The sequence below is a fragment of the Phyllostomus hastatus genome, unplaced genomic scaffold, assembly GCF_019186645.2.
Source record: "Phyllostomus hastatus isolate PE091 unplaced genomic scaffold, TTU_PhHast_1.1 phas_contig_41, whole genome shotgun sequence".
NCBI lineage: Eukaryota > Metazoa > Chordata > Mammalia > Chiroptera > Phyllostomidae > Phyllostomus > Phyllostomus hastatus.
This window is the reverse complement of record NW_025333876.1, coordinates 12,029,272-12,051,166: the sequence shown is the minus strand read 5'-3', so window position 1 is coordinate 12,051,166 and position 21,895 is coordinate 12,029,272.

The window sequence follows — 21,895 nt, the reverse complement described above, 5'->3', positions numbered from 1 at the left end:
ACCTTTCCTAAAATTCCTGCCCCAAGTGTGGCGATCATGAAACCAATTTCAGTTTTGCTTTCACTCCATCTGAACCCTCAGATCCTGTTTCTTGCTAGTGAGGAGAGTGTAGTGTGTCAAAAATGTTCTGTTGGTGGAAGACAGGGAGAGGGGTACTGGATATTTTGGGTACCCTAACCCCACTTATAGGTCTCAGTTTCTCTTCCCAGTTGTCTAGATCAGCTAGCTGGAAGGGCTCGGAGCACTGGGTGACCAACCCTTAAATCACGCTTCCCCAGATGAGTCAAACATTAAATTATGTGAGGTGGAATTCCCTGTGAGGCCCCTACATGTCTCAGGGATTAGACCCCAAACACCTCCTTGAGGCCCCCACTCACATAGGGACACCAGAGTTCTTGTGCCATAGGGAGGAAGTATCTCTTTTTCTTTGGCATTCAGCAAGAAGTTGAAACGCTCCTAAATACCTCACTACAAAAGGTGATAAAAGGGAAAGTGTTTGCTTTCACCTCCCCAAACCTAAAGCTAAACGGGGATTGTGCTGCAGGGGATGGGACTGTGAATGCTTACAGTGTGCCTCTCATTAGGTGGGCTTTTATTTGCAGTTGGCAGGAAACCTAGTGTTCTGACCCAGCCCACATCCAAACTTATGCTCTCACAGGTGCCTTCTAGTGTGGCCAGCACCCTTGTGGCTCCTAACTGCTCAACCCGTGCCTGAGAAATGCAGCAAATGCTTAGGAGAGAGAAAGCAAGACTCCTATTCATAGGAGAGTGTCACGACCCCAGCTCGTGGGGTCCATGGTGTTCTAGCTGAGACAAAAGAAATTCACATGGAATGCCGAATCCTGAGGAGAAAAGAGGAGGGTGGCTTCTCTCTCAAGAGGAGAAAAAGCTTCGGCCCTTACCTCAATTAGCTTTTATTGTTTTTCTGGGCACATTACATGAAGGTCCTCATTTACTATGCACATGTTCACTCTTCACCACTGTATTATCAGACTGGAATGCACTTGGAGACCCAAAATTGTACTGTTGGGTTCATGTTCATGTAGACCTTCACAAACCTGTAGAGTTCAGTTACATAGTACAGTACACATGCATTTCTTCATTAGACTAAGCTTCCCACCCAGAAAGATTCCATTGTCAAAAACTGTGGGATAGAAGCTTACTCTATTTCAGAGATGACATAGTCCTAGGCCTCCATCCAATCACTTGTCAGAAAAGTGATTCAGAATCTCTTTTGCTATCAAACATATTGCAAAACTGACATTTCAGAAAAATGCTTCAACAGCACAGCTGAAAACAGTATGTAATACCTGAGATGGCATTCATTTTATCTTTTACCAAAATGGGGACATTCACCTGGGTTTATCATCACTGAAGAAGGTGTTTGCTTAAAATGCACTTCATGGGAAACATGCTCATTACCTAGTGACTTGGAGGGTTCCAACACTTCATTACTGTTGTATGAGAGAGAAATGCACTTGGCGACACACATTGGGCTGTTAACTTCATACTCATTTTCCCTTTTACAATACAGTTTTGTCCCAGTCAGAACCACACAGTACATGCATGTCTTATCTTCCCAATGCTTTCCTACAGTAAGGAACTATGTGGAGGAAACTCCAGTGCCCAAGCATATTCTGCTTCAAAGATGACATAGTCTTCTGCATGTCTTCACTCATTTGCTGTCAGAAAACTGGTTCACTGCCTCTTTCACTATCCAAACTACCAGGGACAGAATATTTGAGAGAGATACTTCATCAGCAGGGTTACAAATACTACAAATTACCGGAGGCACCATTAGTCTCATCTTCTAGTGAATCACATCGATCGACCTCGGTTTATACACAATGCAGAGGGTGTTTGTATAGAGCCCACTCATAAGAAGCAAACTCATTCACGAGTGACATGGAAGGGTTTGAACAATTCATTACTGTTCTATAAGAGAAGAATGCACTTCGTGACAGAAAATGGACAGTTAGCTTCCTATTCTTTTTGATATTCAAAGAATGGTTTTCTCCAAATCAGGTAGTAGGCTGTCCCTGGACATCTTAGTGGGGCCATGCTTTTCTGCTGAAGAAAGTATGTAAGGGAAAACTCTACTTGAGAAGGTGTACTCTCATTCATGGATCACATAATCGTATGCTAGTATTCATTCATTTGCTGAGGGACAATAATTTCAGTAGCCCTTTCACTATGACACACTTCATGGAATTCACATTGCAGAAAAAAAACCTCATCAGAATTCTGAAAACAGTAGGTAGTATATGAGACTCCACTCATTTCATCTACTACTGAAGTGAGTACATTGGTAGTGTGTTCAACAGTATAGATGGCATTTGTTGAAATTCCTCTACGTATCAAATATTTTCCCAACTGAGTGATTTAGAGGAGCTCAAACTCTTCACCACTGTACTATCAAAGTGGAAAGCACTTGAAGACCCCAAAGTGTACTGTTCAGTTAATATTCACGTAGAAAATCACAAACCTGTGGAGTCCAGTTACATAGTACAGTACACATGCATTTCTGCATTTGACAATAATTTTCTCCCAGAAAGATTACATTGCCCAAACTGTAGGATAGAAATTTACTCTATTTCAGAGATGACATAGTTCCAGGCATCAGTCCACACATTTGGTGTCAGAAAAGTGATTCAGGATCTCTTTTGCTACAATCATACCACTAAAGTAACATTTTGGGAAAATATTTCAACAGCATTGCTGAAAACAGTACGTAATACCTGAGATGGCAATCATTTTATCTTTTAAGAAAATGAGGATGTTCGCCTGGGTTAAACAACACTGCAAAAGGTGTTTGCTTAAAGCCCTCTTCGTGGGAAACATGCTCATTACCAAGTGATTTGGAAGCGTTCCAACACTTCATTACTGTTGTATCAGAGAGAAACGCACTTGGTGACACACAGTGGCCTGTCAGCTTCATATTCATTTTCCTTTCACGGATGGTTTTGCCCCAGTCAGTACTACACAGTACATGCATATCTTATATTCCCCATGCTTTCCTATGGGAAAAACCTGTTTGGAGGAAACTCTAGTGCACAAGCTTATTCTTCTTCAAAGATGACATAGTCTTCAGCATACCTTCAGTGTCTCTTTGCTATCTGCATATTACAAAAGATATATGTGAGAAAGATACTTCATCAGAAGTGCTACAAAGAGTACATATTACCAGAGGCACCATTCATCTCATCTTCTAGTGAATTGAGTCCATTGACCAGGGTTTAGAAATAATGCAGAAAGTGTTTGCATAAAGCCCACTTCATAAGAAACATACTCATTCACAAGTGGCATGGAAGGGTTCAAAGAATTCATTCCTGTTCTATGAGAGGGAAATTCACTTGGTGACAGAAAGTGGACAGGTAGCTTCATATTCTTTTTGACATTCACAAAACAGTTTTCTCCAAGTCAGGTGGTAGGCTGTACCTGCACATGTTAGTGGGGCCATGCTCTCCTGCTGGAAAAACCACATAGGTGAAAACTCTACTAGGCACATCAGTCTCCCTAACAGATCACGTACTGGTATGCTGCCATACATTCATTTGCCAATGGGGAATAATTTCAGGAGCTCTTTTGCCATCACAAAAATCATGGAATTCATATATCAGTAAGAAACTTCATCAGAATGCTGAAAACAGTACATAGTACATGAGACTCCACTCCTTTCATCTTCTCCTAAAATGAGTAGATTGGTAATGTGTTCAACAGTGTAGACAGCTTTTGTTGTAAGCCCTCTCCATATGTAATGTTTTCCTGACCATCTTATTTAGAGGAGCCCAAACTCTTCACTACTGTAATATCAGAGTGGAATGCACTTGGAGACCCAAAAGTGTACTATTAAGTTCATGTTCACATAGACCTTCACAACCCTGTAGAGTCCAGCTACATAGTATACTACAAATGCATTTCTTTGTTAAACTGAGCTTTTCTCCTAGAAAGATTATATTGCCAAAAACAGTGGGATAGAAGCTTACTCTGTTTCATAGATGACATAGTCCTATGCCTCCATCCATTCATTTGTTACCAGAAAAGTGACTCAGGATCTCTTTCACTATCAAACATCCATGAAAGTGACATTTCAGAGATATACTTCAGCAGCACTGCTGAAAACAGTGCGTAATACCTGAGTCTGCATTCATGTTATCTTTTACGGAAATGCATATGTTCACCTGGATTTATCAATGCAGCAGAAGATGTTTGCTTAAAGACCACTTTGTAGGAACATGCTCATTACCGAGTGACTTGGAAGTTTCCAACACTACATTGTAGTTGTTTGAGACAGAAATGCACTTGGTGACACAAAGGGGGCTGTTAGCTTTATACTCATTTTCCCTTTCACTAAACAGTTTTGTACCAGGCAGTACTGCACAGTACATGCATATCTTACCTTCCTGATACTTTTATACAAGAAAGAATTATTTGGAGGAAACACTACTGCACAAGCTTATTCTACTTCAAAGATGACATCGTCTTCAGCATGCTTTCACTCATTTGCTCTCAGAAAGGTGATTCAGTGTCTCTTTCACTATCCACCTACCACCAAAGATATATTTGAGAGAATACTTCATCAGAAGTGCTACAAATAGTACATATTACCAGAGGCACCATTCATCTCATCTTCTAGTGAATTGAGTCCATTGACCTGGGCTTATAAACAATGCAGAAGGTATTGCACAAAGCCCACTTCATAGGAAACATACTCATTCATGAGTGACATGGAAGGGTTCAAAGAATTCATTCCTGTTCTATGAGAGGGACACTTGGTGACAGAAAGTGGACAGGTAGCTTCATATTCTTTTTGACATTCACAAAATGGTTTTCTCCAAGTCAGGTGTTAGGCTGTACTTGCACATATTAATGGGACCATGCTTCCCTGCTGGAAAAAACACATAGGTGAAAACTCTACTAGAGAACATCATTCTCCCTCACAGATCACATAGTCATATGCTGGCTTTCATTTGTTTGCCAGCAGAGAATTTCAGGAGCTCTTTCACTATCACACACTTCACAGAATTCATATTTCAGAAATATACTTCATCAGAATGCTGAAAACAGTAGTTAGTATATGAGACTCCACTCATTTTATCTTCTACTTAAATTAGTACATTGGTAACATGTTCACCAGTATAGATGGCTTTTGTGTAAAACCTGCTTCATACTAAATATTCTCCTACCCTAGTCATTTAAAGGAGCTCAAACTCTTCACTACTGTACTATCAGATTGGAATGCACTTGGAGACCCAAAAGTGTCCTTTTAGGTTCATGTTCATGTAGACCTTCACAAACCTGTAGAGTCCAGTCATGTAATAAAGTATGCATGCGTTTTTTCAGTTAGACTATGCATTTCTCCTGTAAAGCATACATTGCAGAAACCTGTGGTACAGAAGCTTACTCTATTTCATAGAGGACATAGTTCTATGCATCCATTCATTCATATGTTTTCAGAAAAGTGATTCAGTATGCTTTCACTATCAAACATGCCATAAATTTGACATTTCATAAAAACTCTTCAACAGAACTTCTAAAAACAGTACATAATACCTGAGACAGCATTCATTTCCTCTTTTACTGAAATGACTACATTGAACTGGGTTATGAATACTGCATAAGGTGTTTGATTAAATCCCACTTTCTAGGAAACATGCACATTCTCGAATGTCTTGGAAGAGTGCAAACACTTCACTACTGTTGTATGAGAGTGAAATGAACTTTGTTAGAGAAAGTGGGCTGATAGCTTCATACTCATTTTCACATTCACAAAACAGTTTTGTCCCTGTCAGGCACTACACATTACATGCATGTCTTATCTACCCGATGCTTTTGTACCAGAAAGAATACTTTGGAAGAATCAGTACTGCCGAAGCTTGTTCTACTTTAAAGCTCACATAGTCTTAAGCATCCATTCACTCTTTGGAGGACAGAAAAACAATTTCAATAGCTCTTTTACTATCATAACACAAACATGACATTTTAGAAAGATACCTCAACAGAAGTGTTAAAAACTGTACATATTACCAGAGACACCATTCATTTCAACTTCTACTGAAATGAATACATTGACCTGGGGTTATAAACATTGCAGATTGTGCATTCTTAAAACCCACTTCATATGAAACAGTCTCATTCCTGAGTGATTTGGAAGGGTTCAAACAGTTCATTGCCATTTTATCAGAGATAAATGCACTTGGTGACAGAAAGTGGACAGTTAGCTTCATATTCATCTTGACATTCACAAAACTGTTTTGTCCATTTCAGGTCTTATTTTGGCCACAGTTTTGTGTTATAAAGAATGCTTTGGAGAAAACTCTACTGTAGAAGCTTAGTCTCCTTCAAAGCTTGCATAGTCCTGCACATTATGAACCTCATTTGCTCTGGAAAAACAATTTCAGCAGCTCTTTCCCTATCAAATTTACCACAGATGTGATGATAATTCAAAAAGATACTTGCACAGAATCCTGAAAACAGTACATATTACCTGAGATGTCACTCATTTCATCTTCTACTTAAATAAGTACATTGATATGGCATTAAACACTATAGATGGCTGTTGCTTGAAACCCCCTTCATGTGAAATATTCTCTTGCCCAAGAGATATAGAGGGATAGAAACACTTCACTACTGTGTTATCTACAAAAAGTCATATATTATGTTTATAATGCCACACGAATATACTCATTTCAGTAGAAAAATAAATGAGTGGTGTCTCTGATAATATGTACTGTTTTCAGCACTTGTGCTGAAGTATCTTTCTGAAACATAGGCATTTCAGATGAAATAATAATAGTGAAGGAATTACTGAAATCACTTTTCTGTGGGCAAATGAGTAAATAGATGCATAGGAGGATTATGTCATGTTTGCAGTAGTTAGCTCCTAAATCATAGTTTTCTCCAATATTTTCTTTCTAGTAGAGAAGCATAGTCCAACTAAGAAATGATGTACAGCGTACTACCTGAATTCAACTTTTCAGGCTATGAATGTGAAAATGAATATGAACATAACATTCCAAGGGCATTTCACTCTGATAATACAGTAGTGAGGAGTTTGAATCCCCCAAATTCACTCAGGTATCCAAACATTTTGTATGAAGCATGTTTTCTGGTAATCCCATCTGCAGCATTTATAATGACATGCAGAAGTATTCATTTCCATAGAAGATGAAACGAGTGTTGTCTCACATAATACATACTGCTTTCAGCTCTTAGGTTGAAGTATCTTTCTGAGAGATGATCACTTCTGTGGTAAGTTTCATTTTGAAAGAGCTACCAAAATCAATTTTCCTTTAGCAAATGGGTGAACAGATGCATAGGACAATGTCATCTTCAAAGCAGAATGAGCTTTTATAGTAGAGTTCTCTCCTATGTATTCTTTCCAGCACAAAAGCATAGCCCAACTAAGACATAAATATACACTTTACTACCTGACTTGAACAACCCATTTTTGCGAATGTCAAAATGAATGTGAGTATAACAGTTCACTTTCCATTCTTCAAGGCCATTTCACTGTAATAAAACCATAGTGAATTGTTTGAACTCCTCCCAATCAGTCATGAATGAGAATATTTTGAATCATACGTATTTTTTTGTAAATTCATGTGTGTCATTTATAACAACATGCAGAAGTCATCATTTAAGTACAAGATGAATATAAGAGGTGTATGAGAACATTACCACAGTTTACAGCACTTCTTTTGAAATTTTTATCTACAGAGTTTGTCAGGCAAGGCATAGGTACACATTTCAGTATGTGATGAATTTTAGTGGTATATGAGATCATAACTGCTCTTTCCAGCACTTCTGTTGAAGTATCTTACTCATACATGATTACTTCAGTGGTAAGTTTGATAGTGAGACAGGTGCTGAAATCATTCTTCCATGGGCTAAGATCCTTACCAGATCTAGAAAGAAAACAGAAAGACATTAACCTCAAAAAATAAAACATCTAGCTTTATGTATTCTCCACCCCCTGATGCCAGACAAAGATTTATCTCAAGAACCTTGTCTATATAGCTTTTATGTGGTCCTTTTTAACTGGGTCCAAATTAGACCAACCTTAATCTCCTAGCTACAGATGGATTCTGGATCATCCTTTAATTCACTTTCTTGCCCAGTTATTCTCTTGTGAATGATACTTTAAAGACTTCCCCTTTATCTATTCTCGATTACATAAAGTTAAAGATACTCCACATGGTATGTCCAAATGACAGATAGACAGACATTCTTACCAGACACTTGAGAAATATATATTCTTGACTCTATCTACAAAAGGGGAAATAAAGACCCAGGATATTGGAAGACCTCCACAAGTCCTCACAGAGTGGGGTTTCTGAGGAGATTGGTGCTGCTGTTTTCATTAGTGGCAACTGTGGTTGATCAAAGGTGATTGGCCTGAGAATCCCTGTTTAAGATAGAAAAAAAAACCATATCTTTTCAAAGGCAGCGGAATTGTGGGACTTGAACTTGGAGATTTCTGATTTCAATTCACTGATGAGAAAACTGAGTCTGAAAAGTTTTAGGGTTTGTCTTTGAAAACACAAAGTACAGAGTCTGGCACAAATAACACCCCTTTTTTATTACAAAAGCTTTTATCACAAAATCATGTAATTCTGTAACAAAACAATATCACATTCAAGCACAACATATGACATTTTAGGTGGAATGTTCAAATTAGAACTATAAATTATTACACCCATATTATTATGGTACCAACCACACTCAATCAGGTGTCACTTCTGTCAGATGCTGTATTTTCAAGGATAGTTATACTACCTCAGGATTTTGTTTTTGAATTCCAGACCAAGAACCAAGGAACATGTAGAGGGTTATTTATTTATTTATTTAGTATCAAATGTGTATGGTTGACATTCAGTAATAATTTTAAGTAGATTTCAAATGTGCAATTTTATTATAATTTACCTGAATACATTATTGTGATCACCATCCAAAGTGAAGTCTTTTTTATCAACAATTAATTATTCTTACCCTCCTCTATTTTGCTCCACCCTTCTCTGATTTGATTACCATATTTTGTCTTTGTTCATGAGATTTTTTCTCCTTAATTTTACTTTGTGCTTATAAGCCATTTCCAAATCCATCTCCTCTGATATCTGTCAGTCTGTCTTCAATATCTATGACTCTATTTATATCTTGTATGTTTGCTTTATTAGGTGTAAATATAAGTGGATTCATATGGTAGTTTTCTTTCTCTAACTTGCTTATTTTACTTAGCACTGTATACACTAAGGCCTTTATCATTGTTCCAAAAGTTACCTTTTCTTCATATTTATGGCTGAGGAATATTCAATTCTGTACATACCCTCATGCACTCTTTTTGAGCATACAGATTAATGCAGTGACCAGACAAAACACTATATAGTTTCTTCAAAGAATTAAAAATTAAGCTGCCAAATGACCCAGAATTTCCACTTCTGAAAATCTATCTGAAGAAAGCCAAAACACTAACTAGAAAATGTATGTGTACCACTATGTTTATTGCAATGTTATTTACAATAGCCAATATTTGGAAGCACCCCAAGTGCACATCAGCACATGAGTGGATATAAACATGAGCTCTCCATTCTGATCCACTGTTTTACGTGTCTGTTTTTGTGCAAATACTTTACCATTTTGATCACTAGAACTTTGTAGCATAGTTTGAGACCATGGAAAGCAATAACTTCAGCTTTTTTCTTTTTCTCAAAATTGCTTGCAACATTTGGGGTCTTTTTTGATTCCATATAAATTTGAAAGTTATTCAATCCAGTCCTGAGAAAAATAACATTTGCATGGTGAGGGGGATTTCACTGAACCTATAAATTGACTTGGCAAGTACAGTCATTTTAACAATTTGAACTTATCGATCATTTTACACATTTTTTCTTGTCTGTAAACTTTTTCAATGCTTATAATATTTTTCATCATCTTATAATTTTGTTATTACATGTTTTTTACCTCTTTACATACATTACTTCCTAAGTAGTTCTTTCTCATACAATTGTAAATGGAATTATCTCATTTATTTCTTCTGATTATTATTGTATACAAACATGACAGATAGATAGATACTAAGTCTTATTTTATTATTTTACTGAATTCTATTTTTAAAGATTTTATTTCTTTATTTTTACAGGGGAAGGGAGGGAGAGAGAGAGGGAGAGAAACATCAACGTGTGATTGCCTCTCGCAAGCTTTCTACTGGGGACCTGGCTTGCATCTCAGGCATGTGCCTTGATTGCTAATCGAACCAGGGACACTTTGGTTCAATGGCTGGCAATCCACTGAGCCACACTAGCCAGGGCTACTGAATTCTTTCAATAATTACATTCATATTTGTTTTGATCATCAAAGGTTTTCTATTTATAATGTAAAGTCATCTGCCAACAATGACAGTTTTTGTCCATATTTTCATTGTCTTTAAATTATTTTTGTTTGATTGCTATGGCCAGAAAAATATAATACTGTGTTGAATAATAGTGGTAAGAGTGAGTTTTCTATTCCTGTCCCTGATCATAGTATTCATTGATTCTTTTCTTATTTTTGTTGTTAGTTGTAGTTTTTTCTTTTTAATTCCTGATTTTATTCATTTGTGTTCTTCTTCTTTTGCCAAGATGAGTCTTATTGTTTGTTGGTATATTTCTATTTTGAAAAAACCATCCTCTATAGGTATTGGGTTTCCCTCTCTTTTAAATTGCATTACTTTTTTACACCGATTTTTAGTATTTATTTTTCTTCTTTTTATTCTGTTTTCTTTTCTTACTGGCAAATTTAAAATTATTTCACTGGGATTTTTTTTTACTCTTCTGGCAGTCCTGTATAGACATAAAGTTTTTTTTACAACTATTTATGATGTATCTCCAGTTTAGTAGGGTTATTTTCCTTTCCATTTGTATCAAGGAATGTTTTCATTTAAAAAAAATGTTCTCTTCTCTGATGTTGTTTAGAAGCATGATGTATAATATTCTCATAATTTTTGTTTTTTCTGTTTACCTATACTTGAATTTTAGTTACCACTACATTCAGAAAACAATATTGATAGAATTTCAAATGTTTTGAATGTTTTGTGTGTTGTTTTGTCACTTTGTAAGTTATTTATTTTGAAAATATTGCATGTGCACTAGGAAAAATGTCAAAGTGCAGTCTTTCAATGAAGTGTTCTACAAATATCTGTCAAGGCAAAATGATCTAACATGGCAGTTAATGCCAGTATTTTCTTATTCATTTTTAAGACACAATACTTTAAAATAAAAATACACTTTCCACATTTAACTACAAAGATAACCCTGTAGGATCATTACTTTGTAGCACTCAATATTACTGATAAAGAATTCAAAAGGCAAGTTTGCTACTTTCAAGCCACATCACTTATTTATGGCAATTCCAGATTTGACCTGGAACAGTTCCTCATTAATCCACATCATCATAAAGTTTAGAAAGAAAATTCAGTGAGAGGTTGGAGAAAGCTAAAAAAATGGGGAGCTTTTATCATGTGTTCTCACCAGGTTTTCACAACTGACTTTATGCAGTAGAACTTTCATTGAGTCTGGCCTCATGCCCTCTGTATGGCATAGGTCAGTGACAGTGAATTTGATGGTGAAGGGCACCAAGACAGGGGAGGCAGTTTTATTGGTGAAGAATACAAGGTCCACATTTTAAGACAGGATTGGGTTATATTTAAATTTCTGCCAGGTCCTCCCCACTAACAACTCAAATTCTTTTCACCTAAACAAGTTTTTGGAAATATGAAGCCTTTCTGCTAGACACAAAGGTTACACACATTTCAATGTCCTATGATTTGTCATTCTGGTCATAATTTATACAATGTTTCCAGATGCAGAGAAGATTATAAAAATAACATCTGCAACTAAATAGAAAAGTGACTTCAAATAATTTCTAATGTGACTGTCTGATCCTCTGACTAAAACTTACTTTTAGGCTTGTGTCTACATCTTTTATTGAGTTATGCTATGTATTAGAGAAAGTAACATAGGTAGCTGGTGTTTTAAATACTAGGTACATGAATGAACTCCATCCAAAATCACTCCAAGTACTCTGAGTGGGCCTGGTGTTTCTCTGCTGCTGCCAGAGATCTCTAATCTGTCACACCAAAAACCAAAACTGGGACCAGATACATGGCACCAGGAACTTTGGACAGGTTTATTTCCAAGAACTTCTCCAAAATCACAATGACCATAGGCCATTGACAAAGAAAGCTTGTCATAGGGGAAGGAAAATTCACAAGGTGAACAGACACAGTGGGTCAAGCAGTATATTTTACAGTCCGAGGCCCAGAGAAGCACTTGCCATGTCTAATCCAATTAAATGTACACAATCTATTCAAGGTTTTCTACTATCAACTTAGAGAATCCAAATGAATCTCAGAGAATCCAAATGAATCCCAGAGAAATGATGGCATATTTCAAAAACAGAAGCTGGACGTGGGCTGTGTCACCTTGTGATGGGGAGCAAAACAGTACTCACTTAGTAACCAGTCTCTACAAGATATTTTGGATGGTGTTGAATGTCAGAGAAGTGAACAGGTAGGTAGCCAAGGAAACAATGGTTCTGCATAAGAAAATGATATTTTGGACACTCTAGAACACTTTGGTTTTATGTTTTCTGAAGGTCCTTCCAAATGCAGGCCTAAGCCAAAGCAAGTTGATGCACTCTCCACACTAAGAGAAATAAGACAGGACTTAAGGAATACCACCAGAAGCCACTGAAAGAACCAATATCTGGTGCTCACCCTGAAATGTCCAGTTTTTGAGGGACAGAAAGGCCTGAGCAAAAAAAACAAGCCAACTTAGAAAATTACAATTTGAGATGAGTTACTTGGATGTATTCTTCAATTATTCCCTTCAAAGCATTATGTTACATGAGGAAAACATACCTATTTGTGACAATGTCATTACGCTCTTTGATGGTGGTTAATTTCTTGCATGCAGCCTGATGTTGAATTTGTCATTCTTTTACATTTAAATCATTTGTGTTCAGGTTCCATTCTATCAGAATAGTTCTTATGTGCACTTTTTACAATGATACTTTGAGTCAATTGTCAGCTACTTAACATCAAAACCGATGCTTTTTCCTGAGTCATCTCAGATTCCTTCCCTGAAATGGGCTGTCTTCCTGAAATCTTCAAGTATTTGTCCTTTTTCTAAGTCTGAATCTCCAAAAAGAGAGAATCACAATCCAGTTTAAAGTGAAACAAAGAACAAGCAGTATCTTTATTTAAAATTAACCTCCTCATTGTGTATTCTGTTCCTGCAAGCTGTCTCCAAATTCAGGACAGGTGACATTCACCAGATTATTTCCCTCCATGCCAGGGGCAGATCAAGCTTCATAGAATAAAGGGAATGTGGTTCACCCAGACTTTAGAGGATTCTTAGTTCTGGCCTGTAGGACCACGAGCAGCCAACTCATATCTCTATATTTCTCTCTTCTTTTTTCTATAATCAGGTTTGACTTTTATTTTCTCAAAGGCAGAAAGGGGATTTAATTTGGTAGCATGTGCAAAAATCCATTATCTAATTTTTTAGATGAAAGGATTATGATGGAAAATTTTGAAGACATGCAAAGGAACAAAACACTGATACATGCACAAACATGGGTGACTCTATATGTACTAAACCTTGGGATACATGATATGAGCCCAGTCATCAATAATGACAGAATATGATTCCATTCCTATGCCATAGCCAGAAGAGTGAAACCCTAGAGTGGGCAGTAGATTGGGTGGTTTGGAGTTGGGACAGGGAGAGTGGTGGTGTTGGTGATGTTGGTGTGGTGTGAGGGTGGGGTAGGATGGGTTGAGATGGGGTAGGAGGGGAGACGAGAATGGAAGGAGAGGGAGAACACCACAAAAGCCATATACTTAATGATACTAGGAATGGGTATTATTCTGAGTGCTTTGCTAGTTTTGTTTTGTTTTTATGTTTTGTCTTCCTGGAACTGAAGAAAAAAACAACCTGTAGAGTTCAACAAGGATTAGCCACTACATAGTCATCCAGGCAACCAGAGATGCACCTTGTAATATCAAAAGCCATGGGTGGGTGGTGCTGGAGAACCAGGTATGGACACATGCTCTGCTGGTCACCTAGAAAGGATGTGGGAATAAGAAGTGGAGGAGACCACAGGCAAGACAAGAACAGTATCCAGCTTTCCTCACCCACAGGACAGCTCACTGCACTCCCCAAATTAGGAACTTTGGAGAAAATAGTATAGAAAAATTGAGTCCAATAGCTAGGACCCAGGCTTACCTATGTCCAAACAAACTCTCCCTCCAAGTGCCTCCATGCAGAGCCCATGATTCTGGAACTTGACTTGGCAAGAAAATCTGCTTTGATGAACAGAACCCAGGCCAACACACACATGGTCCAGGTAGACAGCAGCTGGACCCCACATAGATAGGGGTGGCCTGTCTCTTCACATCAGGACTTAAAAAAATTTCAGAGGCACTGTCAAGGAAGGGAAGAACACCAGGAGCAAAGGCAGACAAATGTGTGCCACCCTATCCATCCACCCCATATACCTGGAGTCAGTAGTCACCTCTGGAGCAGACTCCAGGCACCAACATCTGCTGTTGCCAGGCAGTGCCACCATTTGGACTTTGGGTCCCAGTGGGAGAAGGGGCAGCATGAGAGAGTGCAGATCAACCCTTCCAGGTGTCCTCGGAGATATGGGGAGTCACTCCCAATATTCCTGCAGGCCCAATCTCCAGAACACGGGCTGAGCACTGATGCCCTGTACCATATGCATGATTGCTCCAGTGCCACTGGCACACTGGAAGTCATCCTCCTCCACCACCACTGCCAAATCTCTTCCTTCATGGTTCTGGAGGAAAGAAACATACAAGCAGCTGACAGGTGGCATTTGTCCCTCCTTGCAGGCTGCTCTCATCCCCAAACAACTGTGATCCAGTCCCTCAGCCCATGGTGGGTGGCAGCATGTTCATCTGGGAGTTCCCAACTGGCACGTCGTCACCATAACAGTAAAAGGAGGACTTGAAAAATCATTGGCTCTCCAGTGGCAGCAGCCAGGAAACCTCATCTAGCACTCCCTGCACATGTTATAAGCTCTCTTTTCCTCCTGATTTATCCCCACATTTTTCCTTTGTTGTCTTTCCTATGGTGGGGTTTCCCCACACCACCATAAATCTACCACATCTAGGACAGGTAGGAGGTCTTTCCAAGGCATACAAACAAAACTGGAAGCAATACAGGCTCTAAGAACCATAAACCAGGCCACATAAAAGTTTAAGAAAAATCTGTGCTGGCTAGTGTGGCTCAGTGGATTGAGTGCTGGTCTGCAAACCAAAGGGTCACTGGTTTGATTCCCAGTCAGGGCACATGTCTAGGTTGTGAGCCAGGTCCCCAGTTTGGGGGCCGGAAGAGGCATCCTCACATTGATGTTTCTCTCCCTCTCTTTCTCCCTCCCTTCCCCTCTGTCTAAAAATAAATTTTTTAAAACAAATTTAAGAGAAATCAGTCTCTGCATATATCACAACAAAGCCAAAAGACAGCAAGTGGATGGATGTTGAGACATTGGTGCAATGTCAGTTGGTTGTGGATTTCAGCATTACTTACCATAACAACAACATGAGAGCAATGTGTGGATTGTGTGGGTTTAAAATAAGGTAGATAAATGATGAAGTGTTCCTTGAAATTTAAAAACCAATTGACTTGGCCCTGTCTAGGTAGCTCAGTTGGTTACAGCATCATCCCTATACATTAAGGTTGCAGGTTTTTTATGTGCCTTATACCCACAGTCAGGGCATACAAAAATTGAACAAAAGATGCCTAAATAAGTGGGACAACATATTTATGTTTCTCACTCTCCTTTTACATTTCTTTCTCAAAACCATTAGATTTATAAAATAAAAAAATAGAAAATGTATATATGCAGCAAGAGATCTGCTTAAAACCATACAGCAACACAAAATGAAGCATATGGCCAATGGCCCAGGCCCACCAGGCCTGGGGTAACCAACTGCCAATGCTTGCTTCTACACTACACTGCCTCTCATGCACCGTGACAGATTGGAGAGAGTGTATGAGGGCATTGCCCCAGTGGATTTGGGTATAAAGCAATGAGAAGGTACTAGGACCACATTTGGGGGGAATCTTACATAACTTTTCCCTACCATTGTGCTTTGATCCCCAACTTCACATGTTTTCTCTGTCCTCTGGGATCACTTCCTTTCATGGTATGTGGATGTGGACCAAGTTAAAAGCCAGATGGCAATTTGAACTTATTCTCATCCTGTCTGGGAACAGAATCCACCGAAGAAATGGAAACAGGTATATGTGTAAGACATCACCAGAGGCTTTGATGAGAAATAGAGTCTCTCAGAGAAATGTGATGCCTCTAGGGGAGGTATGAAGGCGAGGTAGCTTTGAGATCCCTCATTCTTTATCCTCTATTCCCTCAGTGACTGGGTATCCATGAAGTGACTGTACAGATTGGCCCATGATCATATCAATGTGGTTCGGAAAGGAAAATAATGGAATTTGCCACTATATCTGATAAAAGTTTGATATCCAAAATTTATAAGAACATAGAAAACACCGAAAATAAAGCAATCCAATCTAAAAAAATAGAAAAAAAAACCTGAGTGGACACTACTCCAAACAGGGCACAAAAGGTTAATAGACATATGAAAAGATTCTCAATGTCACTAATTATTAGAGAAATGCAAACTAAAAGCTGTTACATTAAAAGGCAAATGCCAGGTGTTTTGAAGTGTTTTTTTTTTCTTTTAGGCAATAAAACTTACACAGTGATTCATGTAGTAAATTGTTAATAAAAAGCCTTTTTTAAAAATATTATGTTTATTTATGTTTAGAGAGAGGGAAAGGAAGGGAGGAAGAAAGGGAGAACAACATAAATGTGTGAGAGAAACATTAATTGGTTGCCTCTCAGGTGCTCCCCAAAGGGGAACTGACATGCAACCCAGGCATGTGCCAGTGACCATTTGGTTCACAAGCTGACTCTCAATCTGAGCCACACAAACTAGGGCAAGAAAATATTTTGTAAATGTCTATGATGTCAAGTGTTTTAAAGTGGCAGGTAGGTCATTGTTTATAAGCAATTTATTAACAAAGTATTATGAATTAAAATTACTGCTTTTTAAAATTTCAGTCCATATTTATTATCACAAGGACATTTTCAGTCAAGACCATTTTAATCTCAGTATTTCAAAGAAAGAAACAAAAGGTATGTTTGTACATGAAAATGACCACGTTTCTCTGGCAGTTCCAAAATCTTAAACTTGGAACTATGTACACTTTTAGCTCTTCATATCCTCTATAAGTATAGAAAAAACTCAAACAAAGTTTGGACTAACCTGTGAAAATAAGTGAGCTTTCTTGCTAGTGGTTCTAACTGTGTTGTAAAAGTGAATCTGTAGAACTTCACTTTACAGGGTCTGGCCACGTCCTTTCATGGCACAAAACAATGATGGTGAAGGTAATGGTGATGGACACCATAGCAGGACCAGCACCTGCAGTAAAAACAAATAGAAGACACAAATTAGGATGGACTTGAAGAAAATCTAGGATTCTTCCAGGCCTTCCCAACCCACAACTAATGCTCTCCAATTAAACCTATGTTCTGTAGAAACAGGAGGTTTTACTTCTGGACACAAAAACCACTTCCTTTCTATATGGTCCTGTGATCCATCCTGATCCAACCTTCTAGTCACCATTTGAAAAATGCCACCAGATGCAATAAAGGCTATGAAAATGCCATACATGACCTATGGCAAAGAGATTTCAAATAATGTCTTCCATGACTGACAGGCTCTCTTACTAAAACAGAAGTTAACAAATTTTGTTCTGCATCCTTCACTAGTGTTGTAAGTTGTCCCAGAATGTTTCTTCATTAACAGGTGTATAATATATAGTTTTATGAATGAAGAATATTCAAAATCATATGAAAAATCTGAGTGGGCCTTGGGATTTTGCTGCCTGCATGAATGCCTAATCTGGGCACCCCAAAACACAAACCAGGATGCCATAAATGGCATCACAAGCTGTTTGAAGGTTGTTTTTCATGTACTTTTTAAAACTCCTAATGGCCACAGGTCAGTGATTTTATGGAAAGTAGAAATTCATGAAGTACAGCAACCACAACTGAGCCAGCTGCATATTTTGCAAGAAAAAACATAAGGGGGAAAACTGCCATGACTGATCCATTTAAGCCATCTAAAATTACACAAGGTTTATTTTATACCACCCACTTTTCAGAGATGCAAACTATATCTCATACTGATCAGGGAATACTCACATGACAAACGAGATGTTGGCAGAGTCACCATGAGCCAAGGGAAAGATCAGTGCCCATTTTCTGAAAAACAGGTCCAGAATGTGTTGGTTGGTGTTATGCCAGATAAGTGAGCATACAGGTAGTCATGTAAATGATTGTTGTACATAGGAAGGTTGGTATCACACAACACTTTATCTCAATAGATTGATTCACTCAGAAATGGGGCTGTGGATAGAAACATAGGCACATATATAGTAGCTATAGCCTGATTCCAAACTGAATAGGCTGTAGCTGTCACATTGTCATTCTCTCTCTCTCTGATTTTAGCTACTTTATTGCAAACAGCCAGACTGTGAATTTATCATTCTTTTAAATGGAAACCACCCTTGTGGTTTTCTGTTGGTCATTAATGAGCAGTTGTTTTAATGATACTTTGAGGCACCTGTAAAGTGGTTTACCAGCAAATCAGATTTCTTCCATCCTGAGTTATCATACAGATTCTTCATTAGAATGCATTATTTCTCTTCCTGAACTCATTAACTATTTGCCACTTTTAGAAATTTGGAATCTTCATAATAGCAGTATCAAAATTCAATTTAAAGTAAACCAAAAAGAACTCAGTGTCTTCATTTGAGATCAAGAAGGTTCTCATTGTGTGTTGCTCCTGCACACTGTCTCCAGATTGGGAAAGAAAGGTATTGTGCACATATTTCCCTCCATTTCACAGGTAGATGTAGGTTCAGAGCTTAAACCAAATGTAGTTCTTCTAGACTTTAGGGAGTTTGTAGTTCTGGCCTGTAAGCCTTTGAGGGATAATTTGAGATCTTGAGGCCTCATTTTCCTTTTCTTTTTAATAATCTCTAAGCCTTTCTTTCCTTTACTGTACTATTTATTTATTTATTTATTTATTTATTTATTTAATTCATTTTTATTGTTGTTAAAGTATAGTTGTCTCCCATCTTATTTCTATAATCAGGTTCTTGGTTTCAGACTCACTGAGATAATGCTCTTTATACAGACAACCCAGAGAGGGAGACAGTTTTTCCTCAGCTAACAAAATGCCTTGAAAACAATAATTGAATAATTTTCTTCACCATTAAACTCAAAGTACACATTTATAGCTTAGAGTTTTTTCATCTAGTGCACACCTGTCCCTGCAAAAACGTCTCTGAAGTACTGAGTATTCCTGAATGACCTCTGGAAGTTTATAGTTCTGCTTGTTAAATGTAATGTGGCTGACATTATGTCTCTTTTTGTATCTTTCATTGTAAGGATATCAGTTTGTCTGTGGATGAGGCTGGCACATTGAGGTCTCTCTGAAGGCATAATGCTGAAGTGCCCATACTGTCAATGATACTAAACTTCATATGTAGGTCCTTCGTTTACATGACTACCTAACCTTTTTCCTTCTGACATTTAACAGCACCCAATATCATCTGGACCAGTTTTTCACTAAGTGAGCACTGGTCAACTCCATGTCACATGGTGACTCTACCCATTTCTAGGATGTGTCTGGGGCTCAACCCTCAGTTCTCTGAGTCTCAGTTTGATTCTGTGAAAGTTGTTGTTACAAAATATATTTTATATGTATTTGGATGGATGTATTGGATCAGCCATGGCTGGTGTTTACCTGATACTTGGTTTAGCAAAATATATTGCTGGACCTGCTGTGCTTGTTGATCTTGACAAATTTCCAGTCACTCATAAAAGGCCTTCTGCCTCCATCTTCACTTGTCTGTGGCCTTCCAAAGTTTGAAAAAAACACCTGGAAAGCAAACTACCAAGGAGTTTGAGATGCCATTTATCTGGTACAGGTTTTTGGTTTTGGTGTGGCCTGTTTAGGGATTTCCAGAGATAGCCGAAAATCCCTAGACCCAATCAGATATTTGGTGTCATTTTGGATGCAGTTCACTCCTTCAACACTGTATCCTACATACCTCATTAAAGCAGGCCCGCCCCGAAACACTTACCATAACTCAGTTAAAAAAAGACAGGAGGCACAAGAATGATTTTCAGTTTTGGTCAGAGGATCTGGCAGTCAAACTACGCATCACTTTATGTCTCCTCCACATATGTCATGTGTGGTATTTTCTTAGCATTCTTTGTATCTGGAAATATTATCCAAATGTGGACTTGAATGATTGCAAGACAATAGATATAGGTTAGTGGTCTTTGAATCCAGAGGAAACACATCCAATGTTTATAGTACACGCCATGTAGAGCAATGCTATTATGGGTGGGAAGGGCCTGGAAGTACCCTCAATTTGGTCCAACCCCTTTCTAAACTTGTTGCCATTTTGTTATTTTTTTTACACTTCAACTGCTAGCCTTTTTTTAATGCTTTTGCATGATCAAGAGTATCATCTTCATCCTGTGCCATATACACAACCTGTGGCTAGAGTCTGAACTTCAGACCCACAGAGTCAGTTGTAAAAACACTGCTAAAAGCCCCTTTCTAGAGCCACCTAATTCTATTTTCCATCTGTCTTGCTAATCTCTTTGAACTTCCTTACTCTATTATTACTAGATATGGATGACTGAGGAAATAGTCCCTGGATGAAAAGTTGGAAATGCTATTAATGATGTTGTGAATTTAAAGTATATAATGCCTTTTACTTTCCTCATCTATAATGCTGAGATAAAAAAGCATTCATCTCAAGGGTTCCTTTAAAGAAATAAATGTGGTATGAGATGCATAAAGAAGAACAACCTTATTTTAAAACACTGTGTTTTAGACAATTAAAAAAATAAATTTAGACTAATTGCAAAACAGGTTTCCTTAATAGATATTTATAGATAATTGTACTTAAAACTGCAGGGTACACACTTTTCTCTATTTCACCTGGAAAACTTTCCAAGATAGATCTCATACTAGGAGAAAAAATAACCCTCAATAAATTAAAAAATTTAAAGTTATATTAACCATATCTTCCTTTCCTTTTTTAAAAAAGATTTTATTCATTTATTTTTAGAGAAATTTCAAGGGAAGGAAAAAGTGAGGGAGAGGAACATCAGTGTGTAGTTGCCTCTCATGTGCCCCCATCTGGGGACCTGGTCTGTAGCCCATGCATGTGCCCTGATAGGGAATGGAACTGTTGATCCTTTTTTCACAGGCCAGTGCTAAACTGACTGAAGCACACTATCCAGAGCTATATTAACCATATTTTCTGAACACAATGGTAAGAAACTGGAAATCAAATACAGGAAAGAAAATAAAAACAAACAATACATTTGGAAATTAATCGATATACCACCAACACTCAATAAATCAAAAATTAAAATAAAAAAGACCTGGCTGGTGTACCTCAGTGGACTAAGAGCCAGCCTGTGAACCAAACAGCTACTGGTTTAATTCCCAGTCAGGGCACATGTCTGGGTTGCTGGCCAGGTCCCCTGGGGGGTGTGTGAAGGCAACCACACATTGATGTTTCTCTCCCTCTCTTTCTCCCTTCCCCTGGTCTAAAATATATGAATAAATGAATAAAATCTTTTTAAAAATTAAAAGAACCAGAAAATCCACAACTACACTCAGACTAATAAAAATTCAAATATTGTCTTAGAAAACCTGCATTTATCAGAAGCTCTTATAAGAGGAACCTATAAAAATACTTTTCTCTATTTCACC